This window comes from Lutra lutra, chromosome 14 (assembly GCF_902655055.1).
Source record: "Lutra lutra chromosome 14, mLutLut1.2, whole genome shotgun sequence".
In the NCBI taxonomy this organism is placed as follows: Eukaryota; Metazoa; Chordata; class Mammalia; order Carnivora; family Mustelidae; genus Lutra; species Lutra lutra.
In genome coordinates, this window is record NC_062291.1 from 59,628,492 (window position 1) to 59,655,337 (window position 26,846).

A 26,846-nucleotide genomic window follows, 5' to 3' on the forward strand; every position below is an offset into this window, starting at 1 on the left:
TACACCATGTGATTGGCAAAATGTAAATACTGGATAACACTAATTGTGGATGTGGGGAGAATGCAACCTTCTTGCATACTGATGGGAGTATAAATGGGTGGGGACATTCTGAAGAGTAATCTGGCAATATTTAATGAAATTACATACGTATATTCCCTTAGATCCAGTAATCCCACCATGGGCATAAATTACCCAAGCGACTCCAAAAAGACTCACAAAAGGACTTGAATGAGGACAGTCAGTAAAGCACTGATTTTAATACATGGGAATTAGAGAAACTTAGATGTCCACCACAAGGGGAATGGACAGGTAAAATGAGGACAGCAGATAGAAGCAATGAACTGAATGTAAATACAAGAACATGGATGGTCTTTAAATAGAATGATATGTGAGGAACAAAAAACCCAGGATATTATAGAATAATAACATTAGTACAAAATAAACACACACACAAACCAATATATTTAACAAGGATACAAAAATATCAAAGGACATACATCAAACACATTAGAGTTGATACCCATAAGGTAATCATTCAAAGGAAAAAAATAAAAGGCTTTACATGGATCAATGTTAAACATTCTCCTGCATTCAAGGTAATAGTTAACCAATTTTCTAGGGAACAAAAGGGAGAAATATTGAGTGCTGACTGTAGGCTAGGTAGTGTGTCCTCCCCCCATCCTTGGAATCCAAACAAAATTCTTGTCCTTGGAAGCCTTACAGTATACTTGGGAAAATGAACAGGTTAACAAAAATCCATTTGATAAGTGTTATATTAGAGTTTGGTGAAAACTGCTGTGGAGCACTGTAAGGGATTATGATGTAATACTAATTCATGTGTGTGTGTACACACACACACACACACACACATATGGGAGTCTGTTACTTGATACATATGTAACTTCCCATCAAAATGATGACAAACATACCATACTTTAATGAGTTGGGATTTTTTTTTTTTTCTTTTCTCTTTTTAACCTGTCTCCAGGTTTTCTCCTGTCTTTCCATTTTGGTAATGGCTAAGGGGTTGCCAGTTGTAGAAATGCTGGAGTGCCATCTGCTGGTAGAAATGTTTTAAATTCCCAATCTTCTCAAAATCCATTTTCAAAAACAAAACTATCACATTTATTATAGGATATCTGGGCTTGAAGGAATCTTAGAGATCCGGAGCCTGGTTTTAGAAAGGGGTAAATATCTCCTTACAAGAGTGCATCTAATTTAAGGGAAATGTACACGCTTGCGCTCACAAACGCACAGGTCTCTCCCATCACCACTGTAAGCTTCACAGAACTCTATGGTAAATACTCACAAAGCTAAATAACTAAACTATCTTAGATATACATATAAACTCCTTTAGAGGGGTCCACAAATATGTTTAAACATTTCTATAAGCTCACTTCCCAGGAAAACAATCTTATTAGGAAGGCAGCTTACTTTAGTGTCAAAGGAATGAGCTTCACGATCAGACTTCAGTCCATCTCAGCTTTACTATTTATTAAGAAGCCTTAAAGAAGTTGTTAACTTCCCTGAATCTCAATTTCTTTATATGTAAAAGGAGAATAGTAACCTAATTTACAGAGTTATTGTAGTAATTTGTGGGGGAATATGAAAACTAAAATGCCTAGCCATGTCACAAAAATATTTAATGACTAAACTAAACCCCAATACTAATTTTTTTTTAATTTAAAGATTTTATTTATTTATTTGACAGACAGATACCACAAGTAGGCAGAGAGGCAGGCAGAGAGAGAGGAGGAAGCAGAGGCTCCCCATGGAGCAGAGAGCCCGATGCGGGACTCGATCCCAGGACTCTGGGACCATGACCTGAGCCGAAGGCAGAGGCTTTGACCCACTGAGCCACCCAGGCGCCCCCCCCCAATACTAATTTAAATATGCTTTCTAATCCATCCTCAATGATGTCAGATCTTCCTCTCATTTATATTTGATACTTATATTTAATATAAATAATTTGGCAGCTTTAAGAAATTTCATACAATTAATTCCATAAAAACATAAATGGAAGGCAAAATGTGTTTTAACAGTACATCTGGTCAGATCATACTTCTGCTCTAAGATCTTGCTTTTCAAATTGTGGTCCATAGATCCAGCAGCATCAGCATAATGTGGGAGCAGTCTGAAATGCACAATCTTAGACTCCATTCTTTTTTTTTTTTTTTTAAGATTTTATTTATTTGTCAGAAAGAGAGAGAGAGAAAGCACACAAGCAGGCAGAGAGGCAGGCAGAGGCAGAGAGAGAGGCAGGCTCCCTGCTGAGCAAGGAGCCCGATGTGGAACTCGATCCCAGGACCCTGGGATCATGACCTGAGCCGAAGGCAGCGGCTTAACCCACTGAGCCACCCAGGCGTCCCTCTCAGACTCCATTCTAACTTAACAAATTAAAATCTACATTTTAACAAGTTCCCCACCTGATTAAAATTTTGATTTAAAATCTGAGAAGCATTACTTTAGGGGACAGCAAATAGAACCTGAGCTCCATTATTTCAGAAGAGGATTCCAGAACTAGCTGCTTTACTCCTCTTGGTTAAATTTATCTGTTTTAGCAATTAAGTACTGAAACGTCTTCAGTTCTTTAAAATGTTGGTAAAACTAATCTTGCCATAACACATAGCACTTAACATACAGCCCATGGAAAGAAGGGAGAAAGGAAAATGCAATACTACTATGGCATTAATTAAAATGATGCTCCAAAGCCAAAAAAGGCAGAAATTGACTTGGGTAAACACTATAAGAAATACGGATTTGCAGAGTTTCTGTTATACCAGAGTTTCTAGTAAATAAACAATTGTAAAATATGGAATTAATCAGTCAGAAAAATCATCCAAATTAATGCCCACAGATACATCTGCCTACGCATCTTTTTTTTTTTTTTAAGATTTTATTTATTTATTTGACAGAGAGATCACAAGTAGGCAGAGAGGCAGGCGGGGGTGGGGGGAAGCAGGATCCCTGCTGAGCAGAGAGCCCGATGTGGGGCTTGATCCCAAGACCCTGAAATCATGACCTGAGCCAAAGGCAGAGGCTTAACCCACTGAGCCCCCAGGCACACCTGCCTATGCATCTTTATGAGAGTAATGACAGATGAAGCAGCAATCTCAAACCTAGCACCCAGAACGAGGCAGGGAAACATTCCACAGTTGCTGGGAAATCTGAAAGTCCAGGTGATAAAAAGGCATAAACTTCATGAAGATAAAACTGGGCATGGCCCACCCAAGCTTTTAACCAGATATCCTAAAAACAAGTAATGTGTTACTCTGTCCTGTGAAGACAAAACTGTTATGAAATATTTGTTTAATATCCACTCTATGCAAGCCATGATGGAATCAAAACAAAGTCATAAAACTATTAAAGAGAAAGAACAGGCACATAATACCATAGAGGCAGGCAAACAGGCAAAAACTGTTTCTGTCAGATAAAGACGCAATATGGAAATAAAGCTAATGTCATTTTAAGTCCCTTATTATCTCAAGTATGAAATCTATCTACCTACTCATGCAGACAAACAATAATAAATAAATAACTTTTTTGAGTGTTTATTAAGTACTAGGAACTGTGTAAAGCATTTTAATGCATTACCTCATTTAATCTTTACAATAAAACTAATAGGCAGGTTCTCATAGCCTTATTTTAAGAAGGAAAATCGAGGTTTAGAGAGTTTAACTTTCTGGAAATAACTAGTAAGACACATCTTGGGGAATCAAATCTAGGTCTGTCATTCCAGAGGCTAATCTCTTAATCACTCAGATATTCTGAATCAGTCTATGTAACATATAAGTAGGACCATATATTTAGAGTTAATAAACATTTTAATCAAAGTAGCTTATCTTTCAACTTTTTTTATCAGCTTTCTCTCCTCAATCTAAATGGCACTCCATTCTGTATAATGGAGGATATAGTCTGAAAAAAACAAATTTTATTTTCTTTTCAACAATACTGATCACTTGATTTTCTCTATAGATTTTGAATTTGATAAACAATGTATACTAATGTGTAAAAAATAAATCTATGTGTACTTTTACTTAGTATATTGTGGTTAGAGAGTAGGCATAGAAAATATGGCTCCTGAAGCCTCAGAAATTCCCTCATTCATATGTACACTTTCCATTTATGTTCATTTTTCTCTATCTCTCTGTCTCTCTCTAACACACATAAACAAATACTTACAGGAAAGAATAACAGGCATATTTGAAAACACTAGCAAACAACCAGGAAGATTTTATATAATCCAACTAGTGGGTGGGTTCAACTGTGGGAAGTCTGAAGGACCTGAAGCACTCTAGACCCGTGAGCTCACAAAACCAACCAGCCAAAATTCTCTTCCACAACAAAACCCTATAATAAGAAGAAACATTTGAGAAAAGAACCCACATGGTATAAAATATAGATAACTGATGTAAAGGAAACAGAAAACTCAGATAAAATTAGAGGAAGTGAGCAAAACCAGGATATCTCAGAGAGCAGTGGGGTATACTTTTTAATGCTTCATACAAATATAAATATAAATTATATATATGGGAGCCCTACAGCTGTGAAGCTAGAAAAGCTCTCCTAATCTACTTCTCCTTCCTAAAAGTTCACTAAAACTAATTTTGCATAAAAATGAGCAACAAAGGGGTTCCTGGGTGGCTCAGTGGGTTAAAGCCTCTGCCTTTGGCTCACGTCAAGATCCCAGAGTCGTGGGATCGAGCCCCACATCAGGCTCTCTGCTCAGCGGGGAGCCTACTTCCTCCTCTCTCCCTCCCGCTTCCTTTCCACTACTTGTGATCTCTGTCTGTCAAAAAAATAAATAAAATCTTTGAAAAAAAAATGAGCAACAAAAAAGAATCACAATCAACCTCATGCAAAAATATTGTAAGAAAAAAGAGAACAGAGGTTGAATAATCTCTTTAGAAATAATAAAATTGGAGGAGTCAAGATGGCAGAGAAGTAGCAGGCTGAGCCAACATCAGATAGCAGGAGAACAGCTAGATAGCTTATCAAACCATTCTGAACACCTACAAATCCAACAGGAGATCGAGGAGACGAAAAGCAGCAATTCTAGAAACAGAAAATTGACCACTTTCTGAAAGGTAGGACCGGTGGAGAAGTGAATCCAAAGCGATGGGAAGATGGACCACGGGGGGGTGGGCTCCCAGCAAGCAGCAGAACAATGGACCACGAAATCATAACTTTTAAAAGTCTGCTCCACTGAGGGACATCGCTCCAGAGGCTAAACCGGGGTGAAGTCCACGTGGGGACAGCGTCGTCTCAGGTCCCGTGGGATCATAGAAGGATCAGGGGTGTCTGAGGGTTACAGAGCTCACAGGTATTCGAGCAGGGAAGCCGACTACAGAGACGGAGCCAAGAAGTGAGCTCTCAACTCGGGGTTACCTTAAATTGTGATCCATGGCACAGACCACTGCTCTGTGAGAGGGGACCCCACAAGATCCAGGACGACCCCCCTGTAAGAGTGTAGGGATCTGTGCGGTTTGGAGACTAGAAGTGGGGTTGTGTGCCAGAGACAGAGACGCTTGGTCACAGGCTGGGTGAGCTCGGAGTGCAGCCAGAGGCCAGGGAGACAGGAGTGATTGCGTGCTTTTCTTCCAGGGCTCACTAAGGAGTGGGGCCCTGAGCTCTCGGGTCCTCCAGGCAGGAGATTGGGAGGCCGCCATTTTCATTCCCATCCTCTGGAACTCTACGGAAAGCATTCAAGGAACAAAAGCTCCCAAAAGCGAACCCGAGTGGATTACTTAGCCTGGCCCCTGGTAAGGGCGGTGCAATTCCGCCTCAGGCAAAGAAACTTGAGAATCACTACAAAAGGCCCCTCCCCAAGAAGATCAGCAAGAAATCCAGCCCCAACCAAGTTGACTTACCAAGGAGAACAGCGGAATTCCAGAGTAGGAGAAAGCTAAACATGGAATTCATGGCTTTCTCCCCATGATTCTTTAGTCTTGCAAAGTTAATTAATTTTTTTATTTTTTTCTTCTGCTAAATTTTTTAACTTTTACCCTTTCCTCTTTTAACATTAACTAGTTTATCTTAACAATACCTTTCAAAAAATCTTTTTTGAAACTTCATTATTATACTCCTATTTTATCCTTCATTGTATCTAACTTTATTTTTTGTATATACATAGGGTTTTTCTTCTAAAAAAATGTGGGATACAACTTCTTCTAATAGATCAAAATATACCCTAAATCTAGCACAGGGTTTTGTTCTACTCTCCAGCCTGAGCAAATTCTCTCCACTTTATTTTTCTTTATTCTCCCAACCAACTTATCAACTCCTTTTATAGAAATTAAAGAGGGAGGAGTCAAGATGGCAGAGAAGTAGCAGGCTGAGACAACTTCAGGTAGCGGGAGATCAGCTAGATAGCTTATCTAAAGATTGCAAACACCTACAAATCCAACGGGAGATCGAAGAGAAGAAGAACAGCAACTTTAGAAACAGAAAATCAACCACTTTCTGAAAGATAGGACTGGCGGAGAAGTGAATCCAAAGCGACGGGAAGATAGACTGCGGGGGGGGAGGGGCCGGCTCCCGGCAAGCGGCGGAGCAACAGAGCACAAAATCAGTACTTTTAAAAGTCTGTTCCACTGAGGGATATCGCTCCAGAGGCTTAACCGGGATGAAGCCCACGCAGGGTCAGCGTGGCCTCAGGTCCCACAGAGTCACAGAAGGATCGGGGGTGTGTGAGTGTCGCAGAGCTTACAGGTATTAGAATGGGGAAGCCGGCTACAGAGACAGAGCCGAAGAGTGAGCTCTAAGTTCGGGGTTACCTTGAACCGGTCGCAGGCTCGGTCAGCTCGGAGCGCGGCCGGAGGCCAGGGTCACAGGAGTAATTGGGTGCTGTTGTCTGAGGGCGCACTGAGGAGTGGGGCCCCGGGCTCTCCGCTCCTCGGGGCCAGAGACCGGGAGGCCGCCATCTTCATTCCCGCCCTCCGGAACTCTACGGAAAGCGCTCAGGGAACAAAAGCTGCCAAAAGCAAACTTGATCGGATTACTCAGACCGGCCCCGGGTAAGGGCGGTACAACTCCGCCTGGGGCAAAGACACTTGAGAATCACTACAACAGGCCTCTCCCCCAGAAGATCAACAAGAAACCCAGCCAGGACCAAGTTCACCTACCAAGGACTGTAGTTTCAATACCAAGGAGAGCAGCGGAATTCGAGAGGAGGAGAAAGCAAAGCAAGGAACTCATGGCTTTCTCCCCATGATTTTTTAGCCTTGCAGTTAATTTAATTTTTTTTCTTTTTCAATTTTTTTTCTTCTTCTGCTAAATTTTTTTAACTTTTACCCTTTCCTTTTTTAACGTTTTTTAACTACTTTATCTAATATATATATATTTTTTTCCTTTTTATATTTTTTCTTTATTGGTTATCTTTTTTTAATTGTTTCTTTTTTTTTTTTTTCTTTCTGAACCTCTTTTTATCCCCTTTCTCCCCCCTCACGATTTGGGATCTCTTCTGATTTGGCTAAAGCATATTTTCCTGGGGTTGTTGCCACCCTTTTAGTATTTTACTTGCTCCTTCATATACTCTTATCTGGACAAAATGACAAGGCAGAAAAATTCACCACCAAAAAAAGAACAAGAGGCAGTACCAAAGGCTAGGCACCTAATCGATAGAGACATTGGTAATATGTCAGATCCAGAGTTCAGAATGACGATTCTCAAGGTTCTAGCCGGGCTTGAAAAAGGCACGGAAGATATTAGAGAAACCCTCTCGGGAGATATAAAAGCCCTTTCTGGAGAAATAAAAGAACTAAAATCTAACCAAGTTGAAATCAAAAAAGCTATTAATGAGGTGCAATCAAAAATGGAGGCTCTCACTGCTAGGATAAATGAGGCAGAAGAAAGAATTAGTGATATAGAAGACCAAATGACAGAGAATAAAGAAGCTGAGCAAAAGAGGGACAAACAGCTACTGGACCACGAGGGGAGAATTCGAGAGATAAGTGACACCATAAGACGAAACAACATTAGAATAATTGGGATTCCAGAAGAAGAGGAAACAGAGAGGGGAGCAGAAGGTATATTGGAGAGAATTATTGGAGAGAATTTCCCCAATATGGCAAAGGGAACAAGCATCAAAATCCAGGAGGTTCAGAGAACCCCCTTCAAAATCAATAAGAATAGGTCCACACCCCATCACCTAATAGTAAAATTGACAAGTCTTAGTGACAAAGAGAAGATCCTGAAAGCAGCCCGGGAAAAGAACTCTGTAACGTACAATGGTAAAAATATTAGATTGGCAGCAGACTTATCCACAGAGACCTAGCAGGCCAGAAAAAGCTGGCATGATATATTCAGAGCACTAAACGAGAAAAACATGCAGCCAAGAATACTATATCCAGCTAGGCTATCATTGAAAATAGAAGGAGAGATTAAAAGCTTCCAGGACAAACAAAAACTGAAAGAATTTGCAAATACCAAACCAGCTCTACAGGAAATATTGAAAGGGGTCCTCTAAGCAAAGAGAGACCCTAAAAGAAGGAGATCAGAAAGAAACAGAGACAATATACAATAACAGTCACCTTACAGGCAATACAATGGCACTAAATTCATATCTCTCAATACTTACCCTGAATGTTAATGGGCTAAATGCCCCAATCAAAAGACACAGGGTATCAGAATGGATAAAAAAACAAAACCCATCTACATGTTGCCTACAAGAAACTCATCTTAAACCCGAAGACACCTCCAGGTTTAAAGTGAGGGGCTGGAAAAGAATTTACCATGCTAATGGACATCAGAAGAAAGCAGGAGTGGCAATCCTTATATCAGATCAATTAGATTTTAAGCCAAAGACTATAATAAGAGATGAGGAAGGACACTATATCATACTCAAAGGAACTATCCAACAAGAAGATCTAACAATTTTAAATATCTATGCCCCTAACGTGGGAGCAGCCAACTATATAAACCAATTAATAACAAAATCAAAGAAACATATCAACAATAATACAATAATAGTAGGGGACTTTAACACTCCCCTCACTGAAATGGACAGATCATCCAAGCAAAAGATCAAGAAGGAAATCAAGGCCTTAAATGACACACTGGACCAGATGGACATCACAGATATATTCAGAACATTTCATCCCAAAGCAACAGAATACACATTCTTCTCTAGTGCACATGGAACATTCTCCAGAATAGATCACATTCTTGGTCCTAAATGAGGTCTCAACCGTTATCAAAAGATTGGAATCATTCCCTGCATATTTTCAGACCACAATGCTCTGAAGCTAGAACTCAATCACAAGAGGAAATTTGAAAAGAACCCAAATACATGGAGACTAAACAGCATCCTTCTAAAGAATGAATGGGTCAACCAGGAAATTAAAGAAGAATTGAAAAAATTCATGGAAACAAATGATAATGAAAACACAACGATTCAAAATCTGTGGGACACAACAAAGGCAGTCCTGAGAGGAAAATATATAGCAGTACAAGCCTTTCTCAAGAAACAAGAAAGGTCTCAGGTACACAACCTAACCCTACACCTAAAGGAGCTGGAGAAAGAACAAGAAAGAAACCCTAAACCCAGCAGGAGAAGAGAAATCATAAAGATCAGAGCAGAAATCAATGAAATAGAAACCAAAAAAACAATAGAACAAATCAACGAAACTAGGAGCTGGTTCTTTGAAAGAATTAATAAGATCGATAAACCCCTGGCCAGACTTATCAAAAAGAAAAGAGAGAGGACCCAAATAAATAAAATCATGAATGAAAGATGAGAGATCACTACTAACACCAAAGAAATACAGACAATTGTAAGAACATACTATGAGCAACTCTACGCCAACAAATTTGACAATCTGGAAGAAATGGATGCATTCCTAGAGACATATAAACTACCACAACTGAACCAGGAAGAAATAGAAAGCCTCAACAGACCCATAACCAGTAAGGAGATTGAAACAGTCATCAAAAATCTCCAAACAAACAAAAGCCCAGGGTCAGATGGCTTCCCGGGGGAATTCTACCAAACATTTAAAGAAGAACTAATTCCTATTCTCCTGAAACTGTTCCAAAAAATAGAAATGGAAGGAAAACTTCCAAACTCATTTTATGAGGCCAACATCACCTTGATCCCAAAACCAGACAAGGATCCCATCAAAAAAGAGAACTACAGACCAATATCCTTGATGAACACAGATGCAAAAATTCTCGCCAAAATACTAGCCAATAGGATTCAACAGTACATTAAAAGGATTATTCACCACGACCAAGTGGGATTCATTCCAGGGCTGCAAGGTTGGTTCAACATCCACAAATCAATCAATGTGATACAACACATTAATAAAAGAAAGAACAAGAACCATATGATACTCTCCATAGATGCTGAAAAAGCATTTGACAAAGTACAGCATCCCTTCCTGATCAAAACTCTTCAAAGTGTAGGGATAGAGGGCACATACCTCAATATTATCAAAGCCATCTATGAAAAACCCACCGCAAATATCATTCTCAATGGAGAAAAACTGAAAGCTTTTCCGCTAAGGTCAGGAACACGGCAGGGATGTCCGTTATCGCCACTGCTGTTCAACATAGTACTGGAAGTCCTTGCCTCAGCAATCAGACAACAAAAGGAAATTAAAGGCATCCAAAACGGCAAAGAAGAAGTCAAACTATCACTCTTCGCAGATGATATGATACTATATGTGGAAAACCCAAAAGACTCCACTCCAAAACTGCTAGAACTTGTACAGGAATTCAGTAAAGTGCAGGATATAAAATCAATGCACAGAAATCAGTTGCATTTCTCTACACCAACAACAAGACAGAAGAAAGAGAAATTAAGGAGTCCATCCCATTTACAACTGCACCCAAAACTATAAGATACCTAGGAATAAACCTAACCAAAGAGACTAAGAATCTATAATCAGAAAACTATAAAGTACTCATGAAAGAAATTGAGGAAGACACAAAGAATGGAAAAATGTTCCATGATCCTGGATTGGAAGAATAAATATTGTGAAAATGTCTATGCTACCTAAAGCAATCTACACATTTAATGCAATTCCTATCAAAGTAACATCCATTTTTTTCAAAGAATGGAACAAATAATCATAAAATTTATATGGAACCAGAAAAGACCTCGAATAGCCAAAGCAATATTGAAAAAGAAAGCCAAAGTTGGTGGCATCACAATTCCGGACTTCAAGCTCTATTACAAAGCTGTCATCATCAAGACAGCATGGTACTGGCACAAAAACAGACACATAGATCAATGGAACAGAATAGAGAGCCCAGAAATAGACCCTCGTCTCTATGGTCAACTCATCTTCGACAAAGCAGGAAAGAATGTCCAATGGAAAAAAGACAGCCTCTTCAATAAATGGTGTTGGGAAAATTGGACAGCCACATGCAGAAAAATGAAATTGGATCATTTCCTTACACCACACACAAAAATAGACTCAAAATGGATGAAGGATCTCAATGTGAGAAAGGAATCCATCAAAATCCTCGAGGAGAACACAGGCAGCAACCTCTTCGACCTCAGCCGCAGCAACATCTTCCTAGGAACATCGCCAAAGGCAAGGGAAGCAAGGGCAAAAATGAACTATTGGGATTTTATCAAGATCAAAAGCTTTTGCACAGCAAAGGAAACACTTAACAAAACCAAAAGACAACTGACAGAATGGGAGAAGATATTTGCAAATGACATATCAGATAAAGGGCTAGTGTCCAAAATCTATAAAGAACTTAGCAAACTCAACACCCAAAGAACAAATAATCCAATCAAGAAATGGGCACAGGACATGAACAGACATTTCTGCAAAGAAGACATCCAGATGGCCAACAGACACATGAAAAAGTGCTCCACATCACTCAGCATCAGGGAAATACAAATCAAAACCACAATGAGATATCACCTCACACCAGTCAGAATGGCTAAGGTTAACAAGTCAGGAAATGACAGATGCTGGCGAGGATGCGGAGAAAGGGGAACCCTCCTACACTGTTGGTGGGAATGCAGGCTGGTGCAACCACTCTGGAAAACAGCATGGAGGTTCCTCAAAATGTTGAAAATAGAACTACCCTATGACCCAGCAATTGCACTACTGGGTATTTACCCTAAAGATACAAACGTAGTGATCCGAAGGGGCACGTGCACCCGAATGTTTATAGCAGCAATGTCTACAATAGCTAAACTAGGGAAAGAACCTAAATGTCCATCAACAGATGAATGGATAAAGAAGATGTGGTATATATACACAATGGAATACTATGCAGCCATCAAAAGAAAGGAAATCTTGCCATTTGCGACGACGTGGATGGAACTAGAGGGTATCATGCTTAGCGAAATAAGTCAATCGGAGAAAGACAACTATCATATGATCTCCCTGATATGAGGGAGAGGAGATGCAACATGGGGGGTTAAGGGGGGTAGGAGAAGAGTAAATGAAACAAGATGGAATTGGGAGGGAGACAAACCATAAGTGACTCTTAATCTCACAGGTTAGACTGGGGGTTGGTGGGGGGAGGGGGGGTTGGGAGGGGGGGTGGGATTGTGGACATTGGGGAGGGTATGTGCTATGGTGAGTGCTGTGAAGTGTGTAAACCTGGCGATTCACGGACCTGTACCCCTGGGGATAAAAATATATGTTTATAAAAAATAAAATTTAAAAAAAAAAAATTAAAAAAATTTTTTTTCATCTTTATACTCATATTCCATTCCTTCATTGTGATTACCCTTATATATGTTATTCATTCTTTAAAATGTGGGGAGGTGCTTTCTTCTAAGAGATCAAATACTCCCAAAATTAAGTGTGTGACCCTGTTCTATTCACCAGTCTAATATATATATTTTTTCTTTCTTATATTTTGTCTTTTTTTTTTCGCTTTTCTAAATTTTTTTTTCCTGAACATATTTTTACCCCCTTTCTTCCCCCACGATTTGGGATCTCTTCTGATTTGGTTAAAGCACATTTTCCTAGGGTCTTTGCCACCCTTTTAGTATTTTATTTGCTCCTTCATATATTCTTATCTGGATAAAATGACAAGGCAGAAAAAAACTCACCACAAAAAAAAACACAAGAGGCAGTACACAAGGCCAGGGACCTGATCAATACAAACACTGGTAATATGTTCAGAATGACAATTCTCAAGGTGCTAGCTGGGCTCGAAAAGGCATGGAAGATATTAGAGAAACCCTGTCTGCAGAAATAAAAAGCCCTTTCTGGAGAAAAAAAAAAAGAACTAAAATCTTACCAAGCTGAAATCAAAAAAAGCTATTAATGAGATGCAATCAAAAATGGAGGCTCTTACTGCTAGGATAAATGAAGCAGAAGAGAGAATTGGTGATATAGAAGACCAAACGACAGAGGACATAGAAGCTGAGCAAAAGAGAGACAAACAACTACTGGACCAGAAGGGGATAATTCGAGAAATAAGTGATACCATAGACAAAACATCTCAATTAGAATAATTGGGATTCCAGAAGAAGAAGAAACAGAGAGGGGAGCAGAAGGCATAGTGGAGAGAATTATTGTAGAGAATTTCCCTAATATGGCAAAGGGAACAAACATCAAAATTCAGGAGGCACAGAGAACTCCCCCTCAAAATCAATAAGAATAAGTCCACACCCAGTCATCTAATTGTAAAATTTACAAGTCTTAGAGACAAAGAGAAAATCCTGAAAGCAGCTCAGGACAAGAAGTCTGTAACATACAATGGTAAAAATACTACATTGGTAATAGACTTACCCACAGAGACTTGGCAGGCCAGAAAGAACTGGCATGATATATTCAGAGCACTAAACGAGAAAATCATGCAGCCAAGAATACTGTATCTAGGTAGGCTATCATTGAAAATAGAAGGAGAGATAAAAAGCTTCCAGGACAAACAAAAACTAAAAGAATTTGTAAACACCAAACCAGCTCTAGAGGAAATATTGAAAGAGGTCCTCTAAGCAAAGAGAGAGCCTAAAAGTAGTAGATCAGAAAGGAATGGAGACAATATACAGTAACAGTCACCTTATAGGCAATACAATGGCACTAAATTCATATCTCTCAATAGTTACCCTGAATGTAAATGCGCTAAATGCCTCCAATCAAAAGACAAAGGGTATCAGAATGGATAAAAAAACAAAACCCATCAATATGCTGTCTGCAAGAAACTCATTTTAGACCCAAAGACACCTCCAGATTTAAAGTGAGGGAGTGGAAAACAATTTACCATGCTAATGGACATCAAAAGAAAGCTGGGGTGGCAATCCTTAGATCAATTAGATTTTAAACCAAAGACTATAATAAGAGATGGGGAAGGACACTATATCATACTCAAAGGGTCTGTCCAACAAGAAGATCTAACCATTTTAAATATCTATGCCCCTAACATGGGAGGAGCCAACCATATAAACCAATTAATAACAAAATCAAAAAAACACATCAACAATAATACAATAATTGTAGGGGACTCTAACATCCCCCTCACTGAAATGGACAGATCATCTAAGCAAAAGATCAACAAGGAAATAAAGGCCTTAAATGACACACTGGACCAGATGGACATCACAGATATATACAGAACATTCCATCCAAAAGCAACAGAATACACATTCTTCTCTAGGACACATGGAACACTCTCCAGAATGGATCACATCTTGGCTCACAAATTAGGTCTCAAGCGGTACTAAAAGATTGGGATCATTCATTGCATATTTTCAGACTACGATGCTCTGAAGCTAGAACTAAATCACAAGAGGAAAGTTGGAAAGAACCCAAATACATGGAGACTAAAGAGCGTCCTTCTAAAGAATGAATGGCTCAAACAGGAAATTCAAGAAAAATTTTAAAAATTCATGGAAATAAATGATAATGAAAACACAATGGTTGAAAATCTGTGGGACACAGCAAAGGCAGTCCTGAGAGGAAAATATATAACAGTACAAGCCTTTCTCAAGAAACAAGAAAGGTCTCAAATACACAACCTAACCCTACACTTAAAGGAGCTGGAGAAAGAACAACAAAAAAAGCCTAAACCCAGCAGGAGAAGAGAAATAATAAAGATCAGAGCAGAAATCAATGAAATAGAAACCAAAAAACAATAGAACAAATCAATGAAACTAGGAGCTTCTTCTTTGAAAGAATTAATAAGATTGATAAACCCCTGGCCAGATTTATCAAAAAGAAAAGAGAAAGGACCCAAATAAATAAAATCATGAATGAAAGAGGAGAGATCACAACCAACACCAAAGAAATACAAGCAATTATAAGAACATATTATGAACAACTATACGCCAGCAAATTTGACAATCTGAAAGAAATGTATGCATTCTTAGAGATGTATAAACTACCACAACTGAACCAGGAAGAAATAGAAAACCTGAACAGACCCATAACCAGTAAGGAGATTGAAGCAGTCATCAAAAATCTCCCAACAAACAAGAGCTCAGGGCCAGACGGCTTCCCAGGGGAATTCTACCAAACATTTAAAGAAGAATTAATACCTATTCTCCTGAAACTGTTCCAAAAAATAGAAATGGAAGGAAAACTTCCAAACTCATTTTATGAGGCCAGCATTACCTTGATCCCAAAACAAGATCCCAAGACAAGGATCCCATCAAAAAAGAGAATTACAGACCAATATCCTTGATGAACAGAGGTGCAAAAATTCTCACGAAAATACTAGCCAACAGGATCCAACAGTACATTAAAAGGATTATTCACCATGACCAACTAGGATTTATTCCAGGCCTACAAGGTTGGTTCAACATCTGCAAATCAATCAACGTGATATAATACATTAATAAAAGAAAGAACAAGAACCATATGATACTCTTGATAGATGCTGAAAAAGCATTTGACAAAGTACAGCTGCCTTTCCTGATCCAACTCTTCAAAGTGTAGAGATAAAGAGTACATACCTCAATATCATCAAAGCCATCTATGAAAAACCCACCACAAGTATCATTCTCAATGGAGAAAAACGGAGAGCTTTTCTGCTAAGGACAGGAACACAGCAGGGATGTCCCTTATCACCACTGTTCTTCAACATAGAACTAGAAGTCCTAGCCTCAGCAATCAGACAACAAAAAGAAATTAAAGGCATCTAAATCGGCAAAGAAGTCAAACTATCACTCTTTGCAGATGATATGATACTTTATGTGGAAAACCCAAAAGACTCCACTCTAAAACTGCTAGAACTCATACAGGAATTCAATAAAGTGTCACAATATAAAAATCAATGCACAGAAATCAGTTGCATTTCTCTACACCAACAACAAGACAGAAGAAAGAGAAATTAAGGAGTCCATCCCATTTACAATTGCACCCAAAACCATAAGACACTTAGGAATAAACCTAGCCAAAGAGGCAAAGAATCTATACTCAGAAAACTATAAAGTACTCATGAAAAAAATTGAGGAAGACACAAAGAAATGGAAAAATGTTCCATGCTCATGGATTGGAAGAACAAATATTGTGGAAAATGTCTATGCTACCTAAGCAATCTACACATTTAATGCAATCCCTATCAAAATCCCATCCATTTTTTTCAAAGAAATAAAACAAATAATCCTAAAATTATTACCTAAAATAATCCTAAAATTATTACCAGGAAAGACCTTGAATAACCAGAGGAATATTAAAAAGAAAGCCAAAGTTGGTGGCATCACAATTCCGGACTTCAAGCTCTATTACAAAACTCATCATCAAGACAGTATGGTACTGGCACAAAAACAGACACAGAGATCAATGGAACAGAACAGAGAGCCCAGAAATAGACCCTCAACTCTATGGTCAACTCATCTTCAACAAAGCAGGAAAGAATGTCCAATGGAATAAAGACCGTCTCTTCAACAAATGGTGTTGGGAAAATTGGACAACCACATGCAGAAAATGAACCTGGACCATTTCCTTACACCACAAACGAAAATAGACTCAAAATGGATGAAGGACCTCAATGTGAGAAAGGAGTCCATCAAAATCCTTGAGGAGAACACAGGCAGCAACCTCTTCAACCTCAGCCGCAGCAATTTCTTCCTAGGAACATTGCCAAAGGCAAGGGAAGCAAGGGCAAAAATGAACTATTGGGACTTCATCGAGATCAAAAGTTTTTGCTCAGCAAAGGAAACAGTCAGCAAAACCAAAAGACAACTGACTTAGTGGGAGAAGATATTTGCAAATGACATATCAGATAAAGGACTAGTATCCAAAATATATAAGGAACTTATCAAACTCAACACCCAAAGAACAAATAATCCAATCAAGAAATGGGCAGAGGACATGAACAGACATTTCTTTAAGGAAGACATCCAGATGGCCAACAGACATGTGAAAAAGTGCTCCACATCACTCAGTATCATGGAAACACAAATCAAAACCACAATGAGATACCACCGCACACCAGTCAGAATGGCTAAAATTAATACGTCAGGAAATGATAGATGCTGGCGAGGATGTGGAGGAAGGGGAACCCTCCTACGCTGTTGGTGGGAATGCAAGCTGGTGCAACCACTCTGGAAAACATCATGGAGGTTCCCCAAAAAGTTGAAAATAGAGCTACCCTATGACCCAGCAATTTCACTACTGGTATTTACCCTAAGGAAACAAATGTGGTGATCCGAAGGGGAACGTGCACCCAAATGTTTATAGCAGCAATGTCCACAATAGCCAAACTAGGGAAAGAACCTAGATGTCCATCAACAGATGAATGGATAAAGAAGATTAGGTGTATATACACAATGAAATACTATGCAGCCATCAAAAGAAATGAAATCTTGCCATTTGTGACAACGTGGATGGACTAGAGGGTATCATGCTTAGCGAAATAAGTCAATCGGAGAAAGACAACCTCATCATCTGATCTCTCTGACTATGAGGAAGTGGAGATGCAACATGGGGGGTTAAGGGGGTAGTGAGGAAGAATAAATGAAACAAGATGGGATTGGGGGGAGACAAACCATAGTGACTCTTAATCTCACAAACAAACTGAGGGCTCTGGGGGGAGGGGGGTTGGTAGAAGGGGGATGGGGTTATGGACATTGGGAAGGGTATGTGCTATGGTGAGTGCTGTGAAGTGTGTAAACCTGGTAATTCACAGACCTGTACCCCTGTACCCCTGGGGATAAAAATATATTATATGTTTATAAAAAATAAAATTTTTAAAAAATTCAAAAAAAAATTTTTAAAGTAGTAAGTTATCAGGTCTCACTAAAACCTCTTAAATAAACATTGCTGAGTGAAAAGCAAAAAAAAAAAAAAGAAGAAGAAGAAGAAAGAAAGAATAAAATTATGCAGAAGACACACCCATAAAAACTATAACCTAATATTTCAAAACACAGTAAAGAGAATTTTAAAAAATGGCAGAAGTATGATAAGGATGTCTACCTACTCTTACCACTGTTGTTCATCATCATACTGGAAGTCCTAGCCTCCGCAATCAGATGACAAAAATAAAAGGTATCCAAATCAGCAAAGAAATCAAACTTTCACTCTTCACCGATGACTTGTGCTCTATGTTGAATACCCAAAAAACTCCACCCAAAAATTGCTAGAACTCATACAGGAATTCAGCAATATGGCAGGATATAAAATCAATGCACAGAAGTCAGTTTCATTTCTATACACTAATGATGAGACAGAAGAAAGAGAAATTAAGGAATCGATCCCATTTACAGCTGTACCTAAAACCATAAGAGACCTAGGAATAAACTTAACCAAAGAGGCAAATGATCTGTACTTTATTTTTTTTAAAAGATTTTATTTATCTATCCAACAGAGAGAGAGATCACAAGTAGGCAGAGAGGCGGAGAGAGGGGGAAGCAGGCTCCCTGCTGAGCAGAGAGCCCGATGTGGGGCTCGGTCTCAGGACCCTGGGATCGTGACCCGAGCCGAAGGCAGAGGCTTAACCCACTGAGCCACCCAGGCGCCCAATGATCTGTACTTTAAAAACTATGGAATCCTTATGAAAGAAAGTGAGAAAAAACACAAAGAAATGGAAAAGCATTCTATGCTCATGGATTAGAAGTACAATATTGTTAAACATCTATGATCCAAAGCAATCTTCACATTTAATGCAATCCCTATCAAAAAACCATCATTTCTCACAGGCTGGAACAAGTAATCCTAAAATTTGCATGGAACCAGAAAAGATCCCACCAAATGGAATATGAAAAAGAAAACCAAAGCTGGTGGCATCACAAGTCCAGACTTCAACCTGTATTAGAAAGCTATAATCATCAAGACAGTATGGCACCAGCACAAAAAAAAGACACATAGATCAATGGACATAACAGAGAACCCAGAAATGAACCACTCAAGTCTATGGTCAACCAATCTTCAACAGAGCAGGAAAGAATATCCAATGGAAAAAAATACAGTCTCTTCAACCAGTGGTGTTGGGAAAATTGGATGGCCACATGCAGAAGAATGAAACTGGACCATCTGGATTAAAGATCCAAATGCAAAACAAGAATCCATCAAAATCCTAGAGAACACAGGCAGCAACCTCTTTGACCTCAGCTGCACCAACTTCTTGCTGGACATGTCTCCAAAGGCACAGGAAGCAAAAGCAAAAATGAACTATTAGACTTCATCAAGTCAAAATGCTTTTGCACAGCAAAGGAAATAGCTGACAAAACTAAAAGACAACTGACAGAATGGGAGAAGATCTTTGCAAATGTCTTAATAGGTAAAGGGCTAGTATCTAAAATCTATAAAGAACTTATCAAACTCAATACCCAAAAATCAAATAATCCAATCAAGAAATGTGTAGAAGACATGAACAGACATTTCTCGAAAGGTATAAAAGGCCAACAGACACATGAAAAATACTCAACATCAGGAAAATACAAAATAAGATACCACCTCACACCTGTCAGAGTGGCTAAAATTAACAACTCAGGAAACAACAGATGTTGGTGAGATGCAGAGAAAGGGGGAAACTTCCTGCACCATTGGTGGGAATGCAAACTGGTACACCTGTGGAAAACAGTTTGGAGGTTCCTCAAAAAGTTAAGAATAAACTATCTTAAGACCCAGCATTTGTACTACTAGGTATTTAGTCAAAGGATAAAAACATAGCGATTTGAAGAACTTATGGTTACAGCTATGTTTTTTGCAAATGCCCTTATCCTTTAGAGATACACAATGAAGTATTTATGAAAATGTCCTCAAGCTTTGAACTTATGTGGGGGAGCCCTAGAAGAGCAAATGCTTACAAATGAGATAAATAATAACTGTAACAAGATGATATCAAGGGTAACCCATCAGTGTTTGAATCATCAGATTTTAAAAGAGGAATTAAAATTCCCTTTAACAACAATGCTAATCTTCACTGCTAGGCTCTCATACTCCCATATTCACACCTTAACTTCCCCTTCCTTCTTTCATTATGCTTTTCCCATTATCAAAGTTCCCATTAAGCAAAAACTATAACATCAAAGATGGAACAAAACTCAGGTTGTCATGGTAATGTCTAAAAATAAAGAAGGGAAAAGTTCTCAAAGTTAATGATGCATCCTAAAGTGTTTATAAGTGAAATTACATGTTGGGATTTGCTTTAATATACTCTATGAAGAAAAGAGAGAAGAAAGATGGCTGAAAAATTCTCAAAATGTTGTAATTATTGAATCTAGATAATAGATACATGGGGCCCATTACATAATTCTATTCTTGGAGTCTTTTGGAAACTCTCTATAATAAAAGGGCTTTTGAAGTTAAAAAAATATATATATAAGGCCTGAGAATTTTCCTTCTACCTCTGTCTTTGGACCAAATATAATGACTATCAAGCAAGTTAAATGTTTAACAAATTATAGGCAAGGAAAATAGAATCTAAGAAAATAGGGCTAAATCTAGGCACTGGAATCTGGAAGAATGAGATTCAAGACACAAAGACCCCCTATAAGTATGGGACTAATTTCCAAGAGAAACAAAGGATCCAAATCTTCTCTCCTGGAGTTACATGCTCTTTAGCAAGGCACATATAAAATGGGCAGCTGGACAGACAGGCAGATGGATGGATGGGTGGATGGATGGATGGACAGACACACGAACAGGGTGAGTGACAGATAAATAAAGGATCCAGTAACTGATGGACCTTTTAAAAGAAATGAATGCTATAGAGACAAGGAGTGGCCATTAGCAGTGGTGATGAAAAGGAAGCCATGACCCTCTGGCCAGTAAGTGTATGCGCAGGTGCATGATCTCTGATGCCAGGGACATGACTTCTAAGATCCCATCTGAAGAAAGCCCATGTACAAAATAAAGGCAAATAGATCACTAACCAATCTGGGGCCTTATATACAACTTCTCTGATACCATTTGTAGAAATAAAAAATAGCTAAATGCCTGTTAAGTGTGAGGCAAGAAGTCCAAGGAGACAGAAACAGAAACTAAGAACTAAGCTTGGAGCTCCTAAACTGTAATCTATCAATCAATGGACACAGAGACAAAAAGGGACCTTTCAGCTCCTGCATCAGAACTGCCTTAGCAAGAGATAACATCTCTGGGGAAACTCCATGTTTTCAGAGCTTCCCATTCTGTCAGAGATCACTTCTCAGGAGGCTAAATGCACATAATGAAATCCTCTAACAGGGATGGTACCACAGCTGTCTGAAAAATAATAGTTTCTCAATATCCACAGAGCAAACTGGAGCAAGTCTTTATGCAACATAATGTGAAACCACACAACTCTCAGCTGGGAAATATACTTCACCAACAGCACTTACACGGATACAACTTTTTAAATGAGAACAAATTTCTGCAAGGGTACTCAATTCTTTTTTTTTTCTTTTTTTTTTTTTTTAAGGGTACTCATTTCTAATCCACTTCTCATTTTTAAAAAAATCATTTAATATCAGAACTGCAAGGGACCTTAGAAATAATTTAATTTGGTCCTTCATTTTTAAAGATGTAGAGACAGGCTTTTGCAGGGCCAAAGGGGAAAAGTCACAGCAAATCAGTGACAGAGTTAGATCTAGAATCCAGTTCTTCTAAAACCCAGTGTTATGGCTCTTGAAGAACTGGAGTGTTTTTGCATTCATCTTCTAATTTTTCCCCTCAAAATCAAGACAAGCTGAGGTGAAAGTTTTAAAATTTATCTTACTATTTCCAGTGAACTATTTTTGTTCTCATTTCCCCTCAGTGCATCCTGTTCTCTGTATAGGTGGTCATATAGATACCATGAGCCAAGGGGAACTTTTTGGAAATCTACACCTTAGTACCCCTAAGGGCAGGATGACCATATAATTTATCATCCAACCTGGGACACTTCTGAAAGCAAAGGGGTTATTACTAATAAGTACACAAGGACCAAGGTATAAACTGGACTCTTCTGGACAAAGTGGAACATATAATTGTCACCCCACTAAAGTATTACCTGCTTTAGCTATCTAGGCCAAAAAGGATCCCAGAGACAGCACTCTCCTTTCCTTCCTTTTGAATTTAATCCTGACCCATTTTACTGACTACTTCCTCCTCCCTATCTTCATTCACTACCCCCACTCATAGAGTCCATCCCAGGGATATATATAAATCCCTTTACTTTGAATCATCCTTTTTACCAGCTGTAGCATCCTCCTGGGGTCTTCTTTATCCCCTCTCCCCATCAACAAGACATCTCCCCTCTAGCCCTCACCAGGTTCATTAGCCCAGAATAATTAGGACATGGGACTATAAGAGAACATTTCTACTGGGAATGAAGGGAAAACACTATTTTAGGAGGGTATGTATGTGTATGTTTGTGATATAAAATGCTGGTAATCTTAATGATGATTAAAAGTACATGGCATCATGAACATCCATATGAAAAAGCAAAACTGAGATACTAAAAATTTGGTTTTATTAGTAATTTTTTTGATGATAGTTTGTATCTAAAATAATAATATCTAATTCATCTTACCGTACATAGTATTTTGTCGATAGTAAGTACCAAATGAATGTTGGAAAATGAAGGGAGGTTCCATCAAGATGGTGGAAGGGTGGGAGATTCCATTTCCACCAGTCCCCTGAATTTAGCTAGAAATCTACCATGCCACGCTGAACACGCACCCAGGAAATCAGCCTGAGATATAAGATTATACACTTCTGGATCTCTATGGGGGCAGAGGATCATGAGTTGAGAGGTACAAAAGTCAGAGTTGGGATTATGCAGAAAAGATATCAGAGGATAAACAAAGGGGGCAGGAGCCACCAGAAACCAGACATTGGAAAGTAATACCCCAATGCAGAAGTGCCCTGCCCTTGAACACCAGCCATACCTTGGAGACAGGTGGCTGAAAGATGGGAAGGGACTGTTACACGGTGCTCAAACAGAACAAAGGGGCTTAAGGAACAATCACTGGAACTGGGAGGCCACAGGTGCAGGTTGGTCCTGGGACCGACCACAGCCACTGCCCACTTGCTCCTGAAAAGACCTTGCTCAGACTTGAGTCAGCAGTCCCTGGGACTGGCAGCTACTGCCACCGCCTCTGCCTCCGCCTCCGCTGCCTCAGCTGAGAGGACCTGGCTGGACTAGAGCCCACGGTCCCAGAAATGGCAGCCACAGGGGCTCAGGCTCACCTGGACTGGGGTTGCTCATAGTTTTGGTGGCAACAGGAGTATAGAGACAAGCAGGGGCCTCAGTGGACCACTGACAGGGTCACTGGGGGGTGCGCACAGCCTGTGGGAGGCTGCAGGATTGAAGTGGGCTTACGGGGAGGGGCGGGTGTGCTGTGTGTTCTGGACGTTTCAGTGACCAACAGACTATGGCTTCTTTCTGAAGCAGAAGTCTAGGAGCAGACACTTAACTTTGCTCTGACCCTTGGAAAAGGTGGGAAAAGCTGCCAGAGAACAAAAGCCGCCAAGGAACAAAAGCAAAAAAACTGGTTAACAGGTAGCCCAGCCCCATGATAGGGGCAGGACAACACAGCCCAAGGAGGACTGACAGAAAAACAACTCGACAGGCCCCTTCCTCAAAGACAAACTGAAAGAACAAGAAGACAATAACCACAGGGTCCCCATAAAACTGTAAAACCTCAACACCATGGGAAAACAGTATATTAAGCTCCTGGTATTGCCTCACAGCCTGTATATTCCTTAGATACAAGTTTTCTCTCCTTTTTTAAATTGTACTCATGATTCTTGTTCTTTTTTTTTTAACCTACTTATTTCAATTAGATGTTTAATACAACATATTCCATAGTAAATTTTTAACTTATACTTTTTCATATACCTTTTTCCTTTTTTTTATATAGATAGATATAGCTATAGATATAGATATAAATATGAGCTTCAATGTTGTCCTTTTTTCCTATTCAATACTACCTTTATAAATATCTGTTTTAATTTCCTGGATCTCTGGGAAGTTGAGTTCTCTAAAAAAGATAATTGGATACACCCCAGAAGAACTGAAATACCCTTCCTTGCCCACATCAAGGGATTATAAACTGGTTCCTATAACCCCTCCCTTTTTATTTTTTGGTGGGGTTGTTTTGTTTTTTGTCTTTTTCTTTGTTTTTGTTTTTATACTTTATAAATCTTACTCTTGGGGCTCATTTTGGCTGGTTTTTTTTTTCTTCTTCTTTTTTGTGGTGACTTCTGATTGCTCTGAACCTTCCCAGGGTGCATCTTGCCTGGATTGTGGTTGATATTTTCGGCTGTACATCCCCTCAACTACAACTCAAAAGAATGACAAGAAGGAGGAACTCCCAACAAAGAAAAGATCCAGAGACAATGGCCTCTCCAGCACATCTAATAATATGGATCTAGGCAAAATGTCAGAAATAGACTTCAGGCTAGTGGTTATAAAGACAATAGTCAGGCTGGAGAAAACTATTAATGACAACATAGTTAAGGGCAGAAGTTAGAGCAGATCTGGCAGAACTGTAAAATGCTATCAATGAGATACAATCTAATCTAGATACTATAATTATGTTAGGGTAAAGGAGGCAAGAAATCAAATTAGCGATCTTGAAGACAAACTGACAGAAAAGATGGAGCAGGAGGAGGCCTGGAACAAACATCTTAAAATCCATGGACACAGTATTAGAGGAAAAAAAGAGATCATGAAAGGTTCCAATGTCAGAATTATTGGGATCCCTGAGGGGGTGGAGACAGAGAGAGGACTAGAAGATATATTTGACCAAATCGTAGCTGAGAACTTCCTTAATCTGGGGAAATAAAAGAAGCATTCGTGTCCTAGAGGCAGAGAGGACACCCCCCAAGATCAATGAGGGCAGACCAATGCTCAGGCATGTAACAGTAAAACTCACAAATCATAGAACCAAGGGAACCATTTTATGGGCAGCTAGGGGGAAGAGATTCCTTAAATACAGAGGGAGGAACATCAGAATAATGTCAGACCTACCCACAGAGACCTGGCAAGCCAGAAAGGGCTAGCAAGACATATTCAGGGGACTAACTGAGAAGAACATGCAGGCAAGAATACTTTATCCAGCAAGGCTGTCATTCAGAATAGATGGAGAGGTAAGAACTTCTAGGAACAGCAGAAACTAAAAGATTATGTGACCACTAAGCCGGCCCTGCAAGAAATATTAAGGGGGCAGGGGAAGGTTCTATAAAAGGAGGAAAGAACCCAAGAGTGATAGAACAGAGATACACATGACCAATCTATAGAAACAAGGACTTCACAGGCAACATGAGGACAATAAAATCTTGTCTGTCAATAATCGCTCTCAAGGTGAAGGGCCTAAATGCTCCCAAGAAACGACACAGGGTTGCAGATTGGATAAAAAGACAGGACCCATCCATATGCTCTCTACAAGAGACTCACTTTGAACCAAAGATACATCCAGACTGAAAGTGAAGAGATGGAGGGCCATTTTTCATGACAACGGACATCAAATGAAAGCTGGGGTAGCAATTCTCATATCAGACAAATTAGACTTTAAGCTAAAGACTGTAGTTAGAGATACAGAAGGACACTATATCATTCTTAAAGTGTCTACCCAACAAGAGGATCTAACAATTGTAAATATCTATGCCCCAACATGGGAGTAGCCAACTATATAAGCCAACCATTTACCAAAATAAAGTATCATACTGATAATACTATGTTAATAGTAGGAGACCTCAACACTCCACTCTCAGGAATAGACAGATCATCTAAGCAGAAAATCAACAAAGAAACAAGAGCTTTGAAAGACACACTGGACCAGATGGACCTCATAGATATATACAGAACATCCCACCCTAAAACAACAGAATACTCATTCTTCTCGAGCACACATCACAAACCAGGTGTCAACTGATACCAAAAGATTGAGATTATTCCCTGCATATTCTCAGATCACAATGCTTTGAAACTGGAACTCAGTTGGGGAGGGTATGTGCTAGGGTGAGTGCTGTGAAATTTGTAAGACTGATGAATCACAGACCTGTACCCCTGAAACAAATAATACATTATATGTTAATTTTTTAAAAAAAAAAACTTAAAAAAGAAAGAAAGAAAGAAAGAAGAAAGAAAGAAAGAAAGAAATTGGGAAAAAATCCAAACACTTGGAAGCTGAAGACCATCCTGCTCAAGAATGTTTGTGTTAATCAGGAAATCAGAGAAGAAATTAAACAATTCATGGAAACCAATGAGAATGAAAACACATCAGTTCAAAATCTACGGGATACTGCAAAGGCATCCTATGGGGAAAATACATAGCCATCCAAGTCTCACTCAAAAAAAGAGAAAATCCCGCATCCACCAACTAACTTTACACCTTAAAGAACTTGAGAAAAACAAAGAAACAAACAAATGAAGCCTAAGCCACACACAAGAAGGGAAATAATTAAGATTAGAGCAGAGATCGAGGAATTAGAAACCAAAAACACAGAAGAGCAGATCAATGAAACTAGAAGCTGGTTCTTTGAAAGAATTAATAAGATTGATAAACCACTGGCCAG

General features: G+C 39.1%; 1 long non-coding RNA gene across 1 annotated transcript in view; it reads left to right on the plus strand.

Annotated features, from left to right (window-relative positions):
* The window catches only part of LOC125084997 (uncharacterized), a 35,730-nt gene extending 10,854 nt beyond the window's left edge, over positions 1-24,876 (plus strand). Inside the window, exon 4 of the long non-coding RNA XR_007122759.1 lies at positions 24,554-24,876. This is a non-coding gene — a long non-coding RNA (uncharacterized LOC125084997). The remainder of the gene's footprint in view (positions 1-24,553) is intronic.
* Positions 24,877-26,846: the final 1,970 nt, after the last annotated feature.